This window comes from Pagrus major, chromosome 21 (assembly GCF_040436345.1).
Source record: "Pagrus major chromosome 21, Pma_NU_1.0".
In the NCBI taxonomy this organism is placed as follows: domain Eukaryota; kingdom Metazoa; phylum Chordata; class Actinopteri; order Spariformes; family Sparidae; genus Pagrus; species Pagrus major.
This window is the reverse complement of record NC_133235.1, coordinates 4,071,886-4,086,992: the sequence shown is the minus strand read 5'-3', so window position 1 is coordinate 4,086,992 and position 15,107 is coordinate 4,071,886. Positions and strand designations below refer to the sequence as shown.

Sequence of the window (15,107 nt, the reverse complement as noted above, 5' to 3'; positions counted from 1 at the left end):
TTTGATCCCCCCTGAAAAAACTCCTAGGGGAAAAATTGTATCTCATTGAAAGAACACCTGTTGGAAGTTGGTTTTGATTTTACTGTCATTAGGGCCCGAGCAGGGAACCTGCGAGGTCCCTATTGTAATTGCAATGATTATTATTATTATTATTATTTTATTCCTTCGTCCAAAATGATGGCATTTTTCACTGCCTGAATGTGAATGAAAAGTCGATTTTATTTGGCAAAGTCAGTGGGCTTGGCGAAAAATTTTATAATCTGTTGTTGTTGTGAACGTGCACCACTAGGTGGCGCTATTATCAATGTAAGTACGTTTTGGCTAATAACTCCCACATACTTTGTCGCACCTTCAAAAACCTTATATCCACGCGTTCAGTGAATTGTGCTGAATCTCCTGATATAGGCCACGCCCATTTCTGCTTTGCGTTTTTTTCAGTAGCTCGCGAAATGTCGCAAACCTACTTTTTCGAACTCCTCCCAGGCAATGTCACCAATTTGCACCAAACTTTACACACAGCATCTGCGGACCCTCCTGACAAAAAGTTATTAAAAGAATTTTGGAATTCCAAACAATACTCAAGTTATTAAATAACAAGTTCCTGCAGATTTCGTTCCAAACAGGAAGTGTTGCATATCTTCGCATTGCTTTGTCGAAATGACATGAAACTGAGGATACCACTTTCCCATGAGCCCATAAGGCTCTGTGCGAAATTGTGGTGGACGACCACTAGGTGGCGCTCTTTAAATTGAAGTATTTTATATCTCGACATTGGTGGGTCGGATTAACACAAAACTTGGTACAATTCTTGCCACTGCCCTTCTGAGGACAGCTGACGAAGGTGTTATTGATCTGACACTAGGTGGCGCTCTGGTGGCAGTTTCTTTTTAGATTTGGTACTGTGCCCACACCATAACACTTATGGATATGAAATTGACAGGGGTGGTATAGACCGACCCCTGTAACTCACACACCAAAAATGACCAGCAGGTGGCGCTATCATCAACACAAACCGTTTTTGCCTAATAACTCCCACATACTTTGTCGCACATTCAAAAACCTTATATCCACGCGTTCAGTGAATCTTGCTGAATCTCCTGATATAGGCCACGCCCATTTGCGCCTAGCGTTTTTTTTCGCTAGCTCGCGAAATGTCGCAAACCTACTTTTTCGAACTCCTCCCAGGCAATTTCACCGATTTTCACCAAACTTTGCACACAGCATCAGTGGACCCTTCTGGCAAAAAGTTATTAAAAGAATTTTGATACCCCAAAGAATACTCAAGTTATTAAATAACAACTTCCTGTGGATTCGGGTCAAAACAGGAAGTGTTGCATATCTCCACATTGGTGTGTCCAAATGACATGAAACTCAGGACACTACTTCCCCATGAGCCCCTAAGGCTCTGTGCAAAATCTTGGCCCCTGACCACTAGGTGGCGCTATTTAAATTGAAGTATTTGATATCTCGACATCGGTTGGTCGGATTAACACGAAACTTGGTACACTGATTGCCAATGGCCTCCTGGAAAGCTGACGAAGGTGTTACCGATCTGACACTAGGTGGCGCTCTGGTGGCAGTTTCATTTTATAATTGGCACTGTGCCCACACCATAACACTTATGGATATGAAACTGATTGGGGTGGTATAGACCGGCCCCTGTAACTCACACACCAAATATCACCAGCAGGTGGCGCTATTATCAACACAAAACCACTTTTTGGCTATCAATTAAGACATGCCCGCACAATAACGGGGCAATGGGTCCGGGTAAGGAGCACGCCCCGACAGCAGCACGGCCCGACCCGCGTGGCCTGCGAGGGCCCGTTCATCGCTGCTTGCAGCTTTAATTTATTAATTAAAATGTTTGTTCCCTTGCTTCCTAGAATGCTAGATAAGGCGGCGTCAATGGATAGCCAGTGGGGTGACCGTGTCATTAAGAATCAGAATGTTGGCCGTATCATAAATTCAGCCTGTATTGCAGTAAGTGCAAATGCTCATAGTTATTTGTTTGATCTAAATGAAACATATTGTGGCTCATTTTCTTAAATTGTACTCCATTAACTGCCCTTAAATAAAATTTCTTGCTACACTACTAATGTGTCCAATAATGCTGTGGGTTTAACTAATGTGTGTCAACTGCATACATTTTTTCAGGTGCGAAAACTTGAAGCTATAGGCTACAAGCCCATTTTATTAATTGGGAAACAGGACAAGGCCTCTAATAAGTGGGTAGCTGATATCGTCACCCATTTTCCCCCAACATCCTTCAACAAAAACATCTTGGAGAAGATGAGCGTCTATGAATTCCTCTTGACAAATGGTAAGAGTAATACTTTTTGTTAAGAAGTAAAGATGCCTTTATTTGAGAACTTTCTTTTATTTGACTACTAGGAAAATTAAAATTATATTATGTTGACCTCTACAGAAACTGACACCCCTCCTTCAGCAGAGGTGCTTGACAACCCCGCTGTGGAGCAGGGTGTCACCCCTGCAGTGGAGCAGGATGTCACCCCCGCTGTGGAGCAGGATGTCACCCCCTCTGTGGAGCAGGATGTCAGCCCTGCAGTGGAGCAGGATGTCACCCCCGCTGTGGAGCAGGATGTCACCCCCGCTGTGGAGCAGGATGTCAGCCCTGCAGTGGAGCAGGGCGTCAGCCTTGCAGTGGAGCAGGGCGTCATCCTTGCAGTGGAGCAGGGCGTCAGCCTTGCAGTGGAGCAGGATGTCAGCCTTGCAGGGGAGCAGGATGTCAGCCTTGCAGGGGAGCAGGGCATCAGCCTTGCAGTGGAGCAGGGCGTCAGCCTTGCAGGGGAGTAGGGCAACAGCCTTGCAGGGGAGCAGGGCGTCAGCCTTGCAGGGGAGTAGGGCAACAGCCTTGCAATGGAGCAGGGCATCAGCCCCGCAGTGGAGCAGCACTTCAGCCCTGTCTACGAGACTGAATTTGTCCTGAACCTTTTCCCTTGTCCTTTGTCTCCCCCATCATCTTCCATGTCTCTCTCTTCTTCTACCACTGTCAAAGCAATGAAGAAGAGGAAGAGAGGGACAGACTCCCAGTCACTGACAAAGGAGGGGAATAAGAAGAAAAAGGGTATGTTTTGTTTAGCATGCATTAAAAAATTCGCACCCAGACTAATTTGACTATGGGCAATTATCGGTTGGCAAAGCCAGGCTTCATTTGGGTCCTTGAGTCAGTAGCCAGTACACAATATTTTATTCTTTAGTTATTTAGCTGTAATTTGGTTGCCACTCTGAAGTGGCCACGGTCCAAGCGACATGGTTAATGTCGATCCCTGACTTGCAGTTTTTTTTTCAACTGCTAACGAGCAGTGGTCAGTATTGAAGCCACTTTTTCAAAACTCTTTAATCAGTCTGCATTACCAAAATGCATCCTGGCCAAACAGTTAATCTCACCTCTAAATCTCACTCAAACCACCAGAACATTTCATGTCTCAAAATCAGCTTGTTGGACTAAAACACTGGCAACAATTCTGACTCAGAAAACATACACTGTCATTCATAACACACTGAGCTCAAATACACTAATGAGCATTACAGAAATTATCTACTTTTATTTTAAGTTTACTTTTTTTAACTTAAGTTTAAATGATTTTTTACATATGTTAAATCTGTATTTCATTCTAGAATACTGTAAGAATAATAATTATATATTTTGTATTATGCATCAGTAATTTATCAGAAATGAACCATTTCACTTCAATTCTACATGTTTGCGTATAGTAATTTACAGTACTTTAGCAGGTGGTGGAGTGTGAATGACAAACTGTTTCATGGATTTTGGAAAAATGTGGCCCGTGAATGCATTTTGTGTGTAAACAATGAAAAATGGTTCACATTTTGGTCCACATAGTCTGTTTCGTTGACTGTATGAAGAGTTTTGACAATGTGACTTCAGTTCTGACCGATGCATGTTAGCTATTAACACAATGTAAGTAAAAGGGTTTTGTGAACCCCAGCCCAGTAAATCTTCTTGTGATTAAGAATACAGATCATCTCAAATATTTCCACATCTTGAATAAAAACTCTGGACTCATATTTGGTTGGGCTACAAAGCATCATATTCATGGCTTGATAAACCTTTCTTGTATTTTCCATTCCTTTAAGTTTGCCGAAAATGTAGTAGGCAGAAGATATTTCACTTTCAGTCAATTGATGGGAGAAGGGTACGTGAGGTAAGATGTTACAACCATGTTCATTTTCTATATTTTTCATTTGCCTGCTTGCTTGTCTCAGTGACTCATTCTTGCCTTTCAAAGATACTAAAAATATTCAGTGATTGCTTACATTTACTGTTCTATATCTGTGTGTGTGTGTGTGTGTGTGTGTGTGTGTGTAGGGGAAAGAAGAAGTGAAGGTGTGCTGGTTGCCTTGCTCTATGTGGTAAGAATGAGTTAATATTGCATTCATACACAATTGTTCTATTTCCACTACTGTGTTGCCCTATCTTTGTGGGACCATAACAAAAGTAGCTCACAGGAAGTATTAGCTACACCTCCTGTCTGAAGTTGGTGACCCCATGGTAGCTGAGAGTTATCCTCACAAGCATGTGTAAAAGACATGTGTCCGAGGTAGATAGAATAGTATTGGAATTGATACCAGCAGCAACTTGCAGTGAGGATGAGAGCAGTGACAGCAGCAATAATAAAATACATGAAGGATAACAGGGCAGTGAGGAGGAGGAAGAAGAAGACGAGAGCAGTAAGAATGATGAGGAAGAGGAGAACACTTATGAATGGCAGTGGGAGCAAGGTGCAGTCATCCTTGATTGTGTAGAACTGCCAGGTATTGATGGAACACAACAGAAAGCAGGATTATTGAAAACCCTGAGTTTATTAACCCTAAGATGAGGGAAACTGGATTTTCAATTCCAGAAAGAGAGTTATCTTAAACTACATGACTCTGTGAACCTAACCTGCTCACTGGCAGGTTATCTGTAACAACTGAGTTTCACTAGCCCCTTTTACACTGCCTTTTCGTTGCGGGAGTATCACTCCTTTTTTCCGCACCGTTGTTATTGTAAAAGGTACACAGACGGAATGGGGTGTCAGAATCGTTACGCCTCTGAGCAGCAACGAAAGGTCGTCACAGAGGAGTAACAGAGGAGAGAGGAGGCGAGCCGGCCTCTTTGTGAACGGAAAGGGGCCGGGAAGCCAGAACAGAAAGTGACGTTTTAAAGACGTGTTAGGTGCACAACGCACCACCGGCGGATTTAACAAGCTCAGAACGTTGATCAGAAGAAGATAGAAAGCTGGTAGTTGCTCGCACAAGGCCGCCATTGTACGCATAAACATGTATATGATGCTCAGCAACTTTGCTTGTGCTTGAAGAGTTGTGTAAATATGTTGATGCTATGATGACCAAAAACCAAAGTTCTTTATAAACGATGCGATCGTGGCATATCGAGGGCTCTCCTTTTTGTTATTACGGCGTAATCTTTGTGTAAAAACAGCAGCAGCCACACGCTACTGATGGAGTCTGTGTAGCAGGTCAGAAACCCATTGCGTCCCCCCTACGTACACCACACGTCCATTCCCTATGTATTTTAGCTCAGAGTTTCCTGCTTTCTGAAACAGGGCATAAAACCTTTTCTAGTGCTTCTTTGACAAAGAGCAAAAAAGTGTCTTTTGTGTTAAAGGCCAAGTTTTTGTGCTCAGGCTCAAATATTGATATGTGCTCATTTTCTACAATTGTTCATGACATAGTCCCTTATTAGGCCACAGAATTGACCTTTGACCCTGACCCCAAAAAGTTGACCTACACTTCTTCTTCATTTGATGTTCTGTAATGCATCTTTTAAATGAATTCATGAGTTGTCTGTCTCTTTTTGTGTTTCTTCCAGAGATTGTAAGCATGTTTTATACTTCTCATGAACTGAGGTTGTCAATTTTTAATGCATGCATGTAGCCTATTTATTTCACACAGAGAAAATAATCACAAGCATTTAATGTGTTGATAGGTACATTACTTCACTAGCTACATTATTTGGAGTTCTAAAAGTTCAGATTCTGATTTTGTATTTGTCCCAGTGGGGCTTCAGTATAGCAAGTGATTATATACTGTATACTCAACAACAATCCGGTCTTTAACTCTGACGTAACACCCTTTCAAAATATTATCTACATAAACATAACATAAACAACAACATAAATGCTTAACAGGCGTTGCGTCATGACAGACCGACCGCTAGATACATATTTTGGAGATGTGGCACCAAGCAGAGGGGAGTCACTCAAATGATGGATAGGGACTCTGTATATATCCTTTATACACTACTGTTACTGTTACTTTAACTATACTACACTGCTCTGGCCGGCCATTGACACAACATTAACCCGAACCTTTGAGCATCAGTCAAACTGGAGAACCAAAGGTGGGAGGACCCAGAAGTATTTCCTCACTGTCAAATCGCATTTTAAGGTTTCCTTTTAATTATATCCTCCACTTTTTAAAAAAGTTTTGCATAGCTGAAGACTACATTACCCATGATCCTTAGCTACCAACGCTATGGCGATGGCCCCAGTCTGCTCTGCGCTGTTATTTATTTCAAACTGATTAAGATCAAGATTTTGCGTACACATCTACTTTTTCTTAACATAGCCTAGATCATCTAAATGCAGTGTAATTACTAGTGTGGCTGTACAAGATATAAGTCAGTAGATATAGGTTTTTGCGACCCTATCTAAAACCCTATTTGCAAACCGGAAGAACCACATACCCGAAACAACAATTTCTAGAATACTAGCTAAAATATCTTAAATAAAACAGAATATGTACTTTTTCTAAAAATAGATCAACTAACTACAGTGTACTTTCTAATTCGGCTGTACTAGATACGTTTTATATATTTGGTACATATCTTTTTACGACCCTATTGCTTTGTAAACTGGCTAAACTACAATTGTGGTGATGGTATGCTACAAGTTGCATGGCGCGGCTCTAGGGAATTGTAGTCTTTAGAAAATATTACCATTTTCATGTAATTGAAAGCTGGAAATAATAAATTGACAGTACAAAGTTGAGTTTAAGGGGATAGTGAACATGTTTGTGTAATCAGATTTTAAATATATTAATATTAATTAGGTGAAAATTCATTTTAACCATATTTTACCCAGATTTGATAATGCCCCCAGTGGTTGACTATACTCACATGATAGCTGAGGTCAAGAGCTCTCGTTAACAGTTGGTCTCATGTTTGTCGCCACTTTAGTTGCCGAATTATGAACCTTCAAACATGCAACAAGTTCAAGGTTCAAAGGTCATTCATTCAAAGCAGGAGCCATGTAGAATATTCATACTGACCTATGTTTCTCTCCAGGCTGAGTCCTTTCCAACGATGTATTTGGTTTAGCTCTGTGACAAATTTATCATTTTCTCATTTCTTGGACACAGGCCATCCCAGGCTTAGTTTTAGACAGCACTTCTAACGGTCATATACAAAATAAAGCTCTTTCTTTGTTTATTTGTTTGTTTTTAATGGAAATAGTGACCAAAATGAGTCACCTTCTGAGATTAAAAAAACAAAATAATCTGTTTTATTAGCCAATGCAAGCATATAAAGAATGTGTCTCGGTATTTTTTCCCCAAAAATGTTTAGTTACTATGTACATATTATTATTATTACTTATTATTGTTGGTATTTCAATTGGCTATTTTTATTATTACTGTTTTCATGTGAGAGCAAATAATGAACATTTAAAGATTTAGCTTAAATGCCATTGTAACCCCAGGTCTGCTTGAGGTCCTCAAGTTCTCCCTCCACTGTTTTTCTTTTGGGGCCTACTTTTCTTGCGTTTTACCATACAAGCCATACAATGGAGGAGAAAGCAGTGACATCGAAAGACAACTCTGCAGGGCCAGAAACACCTCATTTAATATGGTTTAGACATAATGTAAATGGAGACTTATGCTTTTGAGAATGACTAATATGCAAAATCAAAGAGTGAAAAAGCAGAAATTGTCCCTCCCTCATTACCACCACTGAGGTACCTCTGAGCCCCCCTCCTCCTCCAGTATTATATCAGTGGTTGTACTGGGCAATTTCCAGGTGTGAATGTGTACTTGTGTAACTGTGAATGTGATCTGGGAGCTCCTGAGAAAGAGAGTATCGAGGTCAGTGTACTCCCCTTGAATAAATAAAGGCAAGAAATGACATAGGATGTCTGTTGTTGAGAGTTTACAAACTTCACATTGGCAGTTATTTTTCAGCTTCTTTATTTTGATCAGTCATCAAACACAAACAGTTGATACCATACAAACATCACTATCAAATTTTAAGTGAATCAAGTAAAAATGTATATGTTCCAGTACTAGACCTTACATGGAGGAGCATAAACTTGTAATCATTGGATCAATGTTAGGTACATACAAAAGATATGACATGATAAAGATAATGGTGTGCAACTCAAACTACAAAATGTTTCAAAGCACAATTGATTTAAGAAGCCTTTTGTTGAGACCCTGTATAGATTTTTGCTTTCACTCCCCAACAATTACAATTACATTTAGGGAATTTAGCAGACGCTTTGATCCAAAGCGACTTACAATAAGTACATTTGTTGGAAGAAAGTGCAACAGTATATCGCTATCAGTACAGTAAGTATTTCACAAGAACAAGTTTCAAGCAAGCCCAATTGCTAAGTTAACCCGTAGCTGGTATACAACAGAGATAAGTGCCAAGATACAAAGTGCAAAATACTAAAGTAAGTGCCAGTACATCTTGAGTCTTAGTAGAACGTTACCGTTTTTCCTCACAATCTACCACATATGTGAACAATATTCTCCGGCTTCACATTTCCAACATTTCATATCGCGGCCATGCTCTCCGACCAGAGTAAATTCTTTGCATAGATTTTTTGCAAACGAGTTTTCTAAAATGGACGTTTCTGTGTGTTGAAGCAGCATTCTGTTGAGGGTTAAGCACCAGTACTAATGGTCTGGGTGCTGGATGTGATTATTCCCCAGCCGCACCTGCTGCCTCTGCTCTGGTCAGTAAGTCCAGATCCATTGACAAGTGGACGCTGAGACAGTGTCAATTACAGTGCATCATCATCAGAAATGTCTGAGTCACTGTCAAAATCGTCACCAGTGTGCAAGAAGCTCATGTTCTCTGCTACAGACAAAACTTGCAGATAGCAGTCTCTGGCATGCACCTTCTTCTCCCGGATGTTCTGCCGCTTTCGGAGGATGATGCTCTGCAGGCCTTTTAACCCCCCTTCACTAAGGTCACACAATGAATCTTAAAAGGAGAACACAATAAGATAAGGCCTACATTAGTTACTTTATCACCAGTCATCATTGTTGTGTATGCAATATATTATTTAAATACATCATTTGAATTGTCTCACTAGAAAGCAGGCAGGACAACTCTTTCAAGGCATTTTCACGACTTGAAAGCCATTTCCAGTGGTGGTCCATCTCTGCAACAAGTATTTTGTTCTCCTCCTGAAGTCACCTTACTGGCATGATTGTGTCAAATGCCCTTCTCTTGGTCCTTAGATCGACAGAGTCTGGAATGCAATTTTGACAACTGTATTAAGGAGCAACATTCAAACAATGTCTGAAGTCCTATGGGGTAACAGATCCTCATTTGAGGGCATTGGTTTTGTGGTCATTATCTGTCAGATTTGTTGAAAGTAGACAACAGACTACTGTACATACCACTGTGTGGTAGCTGCCATGGCCAAGCTGTCTCGCCAGACAGAATGGTTTCTGTGCTTGGAACTGTTCGGTTGTATTGGTCCACAACAGAGGTCAGGATCCCCTTCTCCTCCCTGATCTTGCGGCGGATCCTGGTGCGACCTTTGTTGCCGTCGTTATCTCTGTAAAGACGCTGAGAGCGTCTCTTTACACTTGCCACCAGCACCTCTATTCTGCTGGCCAAGGCATCAGCATCATTTGTTGTTGTTGTTTTTGTTGTTGCTGTGAAGAAATACGTGGGTTGCACTTTACTTTAAATAACTTACAGTAACAGTACAATTTCATCTCATTTTGAAGCATTTGCCGCGTTCAGAAATGCATCACGAAAATTAGTGAATGAAGAGTGTTACAATAGTGTTATTTATAATTCTGAGATAACTAAGATGAATGTATTATTCATGACTACATGTCTTGTCAGTTATCATTTCCTCACCTTCTGCTCACTCTTTGACATCGTTGACCCAGTCTTCCAATTGGCTCTCTGTCACTGCCAGTTGAGCTTTCATGGACTCCAGATTCTGCTGCTGGTTTTGCTGGTTTTTGTGGTCTACAATAACAAACAGTCAGAGATAACAAGAAACACATTTTCAGTCCATGGCTTTGAATACTGATAACACAGAATTGTGAACATCTTAAAAAACATTACCGATGTCATTACCTTGTGATATCTGTGGGACAGTGAGGTGGCCAAATTATCAAACTTTTGCTGATTCCAGCGCATGGCCACGAGAGTCAGCATGTCTGTGCGTCCTGCAAACACAGAAAATCTAATGTAACCATTATAACCCTTATTTGTTATACATGTGATCTAACTAGTGTAGTATGTGGTCATCTCACCAGCTTTTGACATGTGTTTGGTGGTCACTGCAATCCTAGAGAGGAAGGCATTGCACTGCTCAACCTCCTCGCCGAGTGTTGATCCAGCCCCTTCCTGATATGCCCCATTCCATTTCACCTGGTTGAAAATACAGAAAAACAACAACCAAGCTGAAAAGATGTTGACATTCATGTGCAGATTAAGTGATTCTATCACATGTTCATTTTTCCTTACCTCAGATTTGAAATCATGGGCTTTGGCATGAAATACCAAAAGGAACGGTTTCATGTGGAGTAGTTGCTGGAGCTCTGGACAGCTTTTTGCAACTTTTTGGAGGTAGGGCCAATATTTGCAGGTCACATCCATGCAGAAAAAAGTTATTTGCCTACTGGCCAGCTGTTCTTGCAGGTACAGGGGATAAGCAAAAATTTCTCTGTTTGGTGGTCTTGTGTATGCGGTCCACAAATCTCGAAACGTCTTCGTCCTTGGCAATGAATACACCTTGAAAAATGGCCTGTTCCTCAGATCTAAATAAAACAAAAGGTACACAACAGCTTACAATATCTTACAAAATAATGTTAATTGGTGTATAATAAAGAGTTACGTTTTCTTATTTATACAAACACTGACATTAAACATATGTTGGAGTACCTTGATGCATTCTTGAAACGGTCATGGGTTGCACGCAGGACAGATGAAGGGCTCCTCCTTCAAGATGTTGTCCACCTCAAATCGCACAGCTTCCCACTCAAAAAAACTTTTCTGGAAGCTGTCTGCTGAGATCTTCCCAGTCTATTACAAAACAAGGAAATCAACAGCTAATAATATGCAATAAATGCATTACCAATAAACAAAGCTTTTCAATCCCCAATACAAACAGATGAACAATACCGTAGGATTAATAACTTCAATACTCACACGGCCAAAGCGGTTATACATGTGATCTAACTAGTGTAGTATGTGGTCATCTCACCAGCTTTTGACATGTGTTTGGTGGTCACTGCAATCCTAGAGAGAAAGGCATTGCACTGCTCAACCTCCTCGCCGAGTGTTGATCCAGCCCCTTCCTGATATGCCCCATTCCATTTCACCTGGTTGAAAATACAGAAAAACAACAACCAAGCTGAAAAGATGTTGACATTCATGTGCAGATTAAGTGATTCTATCACATGTTCATTTTTCCTTACCTCAGATTTGAAATCATGGGCTTTGGCATGAAATACCAAAAGGAACGGTTTCATGTGGAGTAGTTGCTGGAGCTCTGGACAGCTTTTTGCAACTTTTTGGAGGTAGGGCCAATATTTGCAGGTCACATCCATGCAGAAAAAAGTTATTTGCCTACTGGCCAGCTGTTCTTGCAGGTACAGGGGATAAGCAAAAATTTCTCTGTTTGGTGGTCTTGTGTATGCGGTCCACAAATCTCGAAACGTCTTCGTCCTTGGCAATGAATACACCTTGAAAAATGGCCTGTTCCTCAGATCTAAATAAAACAAAAGGTACACAACAGCTTACAATATCTTACAAAATAATGTTAATTGGTGTATAATAAAGAGTTACGTTTTCTTATTTATACAAACACTGACATTAAACATATGTTGGAGTACCTTGATGCATTCTTGAAACGGTCATGGGTTGCACGCAGGACAGATGAAGGGCTCCTCCTTCAAGATGTTGTCCACCTCAAATCGCACAGCTTCCCACTCAAAAAAACTTTTCTGGAAGCTGTCTGCTGAGATCTTCCCAGTCTATTACAAAACAAGGAAATCAACAGCTAATAATATGCAATAAATGCATTACCAATAAACAAAGCTTTTCAATCCCCAATACAAACAGATGAACAATACCGTAGGATTAATAACTTCAATACTCACACGGCCAAAGCGGACAGTTCGCTGATCCAGCATTCTTAAAAATGCCTGGCAGGACAATCCTGGTGCCGCCATCTTCATTTCTTCAAATGAAAAACAAATGTCTGTGGCATAAATTGTGGTGAAGTGAAGTGTAGCAGGCCAGTAGTCACTTCGATTTAGGTCGTCCACTCCAGCAGTCCAAGTGGCTTGGCATGCCTCACAATTCAATTCAGGCATGCTGAGATTGTATCGCCCTAGAAAAATCAAAAACAAATCCACTCTAATGTAAAACGTAGCCACGTAATCAAGATTAGGGTTCTTTTGACAATGTGGTATACATTACTCAATAATCATGTGTAGATGTCACATACATATAAATGAAAAAACTTGTTGGAGTAGTTGGTAGTATTAATAGATTTTTTTTAAAAGATGATTTTCAAACAGGATAAAATAAAGTTCTTCATATCCTTACCATTCATTGTGACCACAGTAACAGCCTTTCCAGGGTTGACCATCAACAACTCTGGTGGACAACCACATATTTTGTCAGGCGTCTCCACAGGTACAAGCCGCACTGTAAAAGATCATACATATAAAATAAGATCATTTGTATCGACTGGGAAATATGACATTGTAATAAATTCTGCAACCATTGAAGCCTGAAGCCTTACTTGAGAAAATTAAAAAAGACTCATTGGCCATTAAGTATATTGCTGAAAAAGTGCCCAAAAGATGCTCAGGAAGCTGACTAACATGCGGTGTCCCCATAAATTTAAGATCAAGAAATAAGAGACACAAAGGCATTGTTTAAACTTTAACTTACCACAATGGGAAAGGGCGTTATCCACAACAAAAGTTGTTGGAGGTAACGGCAGGAAGAATCCAGTAGTCATGGCATCTCGGTTGTGGAGGACATGTCTGACGTGCATGCTGACATCACATTCGGCACAGAAGAAGGGGCGTGGTCGACAGTCACGACAACGGACAGCCGCTGGATAGCTCCCACACTGTTGGCAGATGTGGTTTTCCACATATTCTTGTGCCACTGTGTTGCTCACAAACCAGGGCCTCTCTTCCCTCCACCTCTCTGAAAAGAGAGCATTTCTTGTGCTCCAGTTTGAGGAAGCCTGAAGAGGAGCTCTCAGGGTTGATGCTTCCTGTCCCTCACCCTATTGTAAATACTATGTATATACGAGTTAATTCTATTTCTTATCTCATTATATTGTTTATTTTTTACTTTTTATTATTTTTTAAGTGTGATACTGTCCTTTGGCTGCTGTGACTAAGGAATTTCCCCATTTGCGGGACAAATAAAGGAATTCTGATTCTGATTCTGATTCTGACCCAAAGCATCGCTCAGTGAGAGCTCGAGATCTTGTAGAAAATGATCTGTTAAAATAGTATAGGATATTCAAAAGCGTGGTGTTTTTTTACAATATCAATGTGTCTTACATGGAGTGACTGTTGAAGGTGTAACAGTTGTGTTAAGTATTTTGGTAAATTTGTATTAAAATACAAGCATGTCATTTGTAACTCAGTGACAATTGCTGTTCAAAAACCTTTTTAGCAAACTTTGTGTACACAAACGATGTTCTCAATGCTCATGTTCATGTGTAGAGACCCTGGTGATGCTACGAGCAAAGTTTCATGTTGTGTCGAGTCTTCTTAGTGTTTTAAAAATAGTGATTTTGATGCTACTGTAAAGCTGCCCCTGCACACCATTGAAAATGAGTTTTACCCGGAAACGAAACTACAGTGAATGAGTGGCTTTTTCGTCGTAATTATGCTTTTACATGAAGGTTTGACTCAAACACATTCACAAAAAAAGCCTAGGTTGCATTTTGGCGAGAGTTTCACTTTAAAAGTGCCTTTGGTTTGTTTTATGGAATGCAAAGAGGGTTCAAAGAGGGACAAATGAAGGAAGGAAATGAATTGAAGGGCCTGTTGGAGAGAAAACAATAAAAAAAAACTTTTCAGAATTGAACAGCCTCCATTTTATCAATAAAGTTTTATTGTATCTTCACTTGCTACTAACAGATTGAAATGTAACATAGGTAACTGGAAATATATCAATACTGAAAATCATACATTTCCCTATGATTGTGCCCTGTATGATATGGTGCCATGTAGGCAGAGATGACCATTGCATTCATCTTGGTTAAATAATTGTGACTGCAAATTTCTACAAAAGTTGGTATTATTTACTATAATTTTGCCTCACATAAGTTGGTATTATTTACTGTAATTTTGCCTCACCAATCAATCAATCGATCGATCGATCAGCAGTTTCGCCCCGTACACCAGCATACAACAGGCTGCGGTCTGCTTGACTCGTTCTCCGGTCCGGTGACGTCATATTCCGACGTTGTGGGATTTCTAACTAAAGTATATGGGACTACCACAATCGTTGAAAAGTGATGCTAAGGGGTAGTCTCAGAGTCATAGAGTGCATTGAAAAGTGACGCCAAGGGGCGCTGGAGGAACGTCAATATGTGACGAGTTAGGAGTGAGGACGTGTTGCCAAATTAGGTGTAGGTAAAACATCAGCGTTTTGTAGAATAATATACTCAAAATAAGTGATAATTCAAATAACGGCTGTGTGTGTATTAAGTAATAATCATGTGTGTAGAAATCATGATAGATGGTTAAAAATGTATGTTATTCCACATCAGCTGAGTGAATAACCACCTAACAGTTGTAACGTTGAAATATGACACCTGAGAGTG

General features: G+C 40.4%; 1 long non-coding RNA gene across 1 annotated transcript; it reads right to left on the bottom strand.

Annotated features, from left to right (window-relative positions):
• Positions 1-8,244: 8,244 nt before the first annotated feature.
• LOC141017278 (uncharacterized) lies at positions 8,245-10,209 on the bottom strand. Its single transcript, XR_012180638.1, has 4 exons — positions 10,148-10,209; positions 9,676-9,936; positions 9,363-9,524; positions 8,245-9,253 (listed from the first exon to the last, which is right to left on the bottom strand). It is a non-coding gene; the product is annotated as an uncharacterized lncRNA (long non-coding RNA).
• Positions 10,210-15,107: the final 4,898 nt, after the last annotated feature.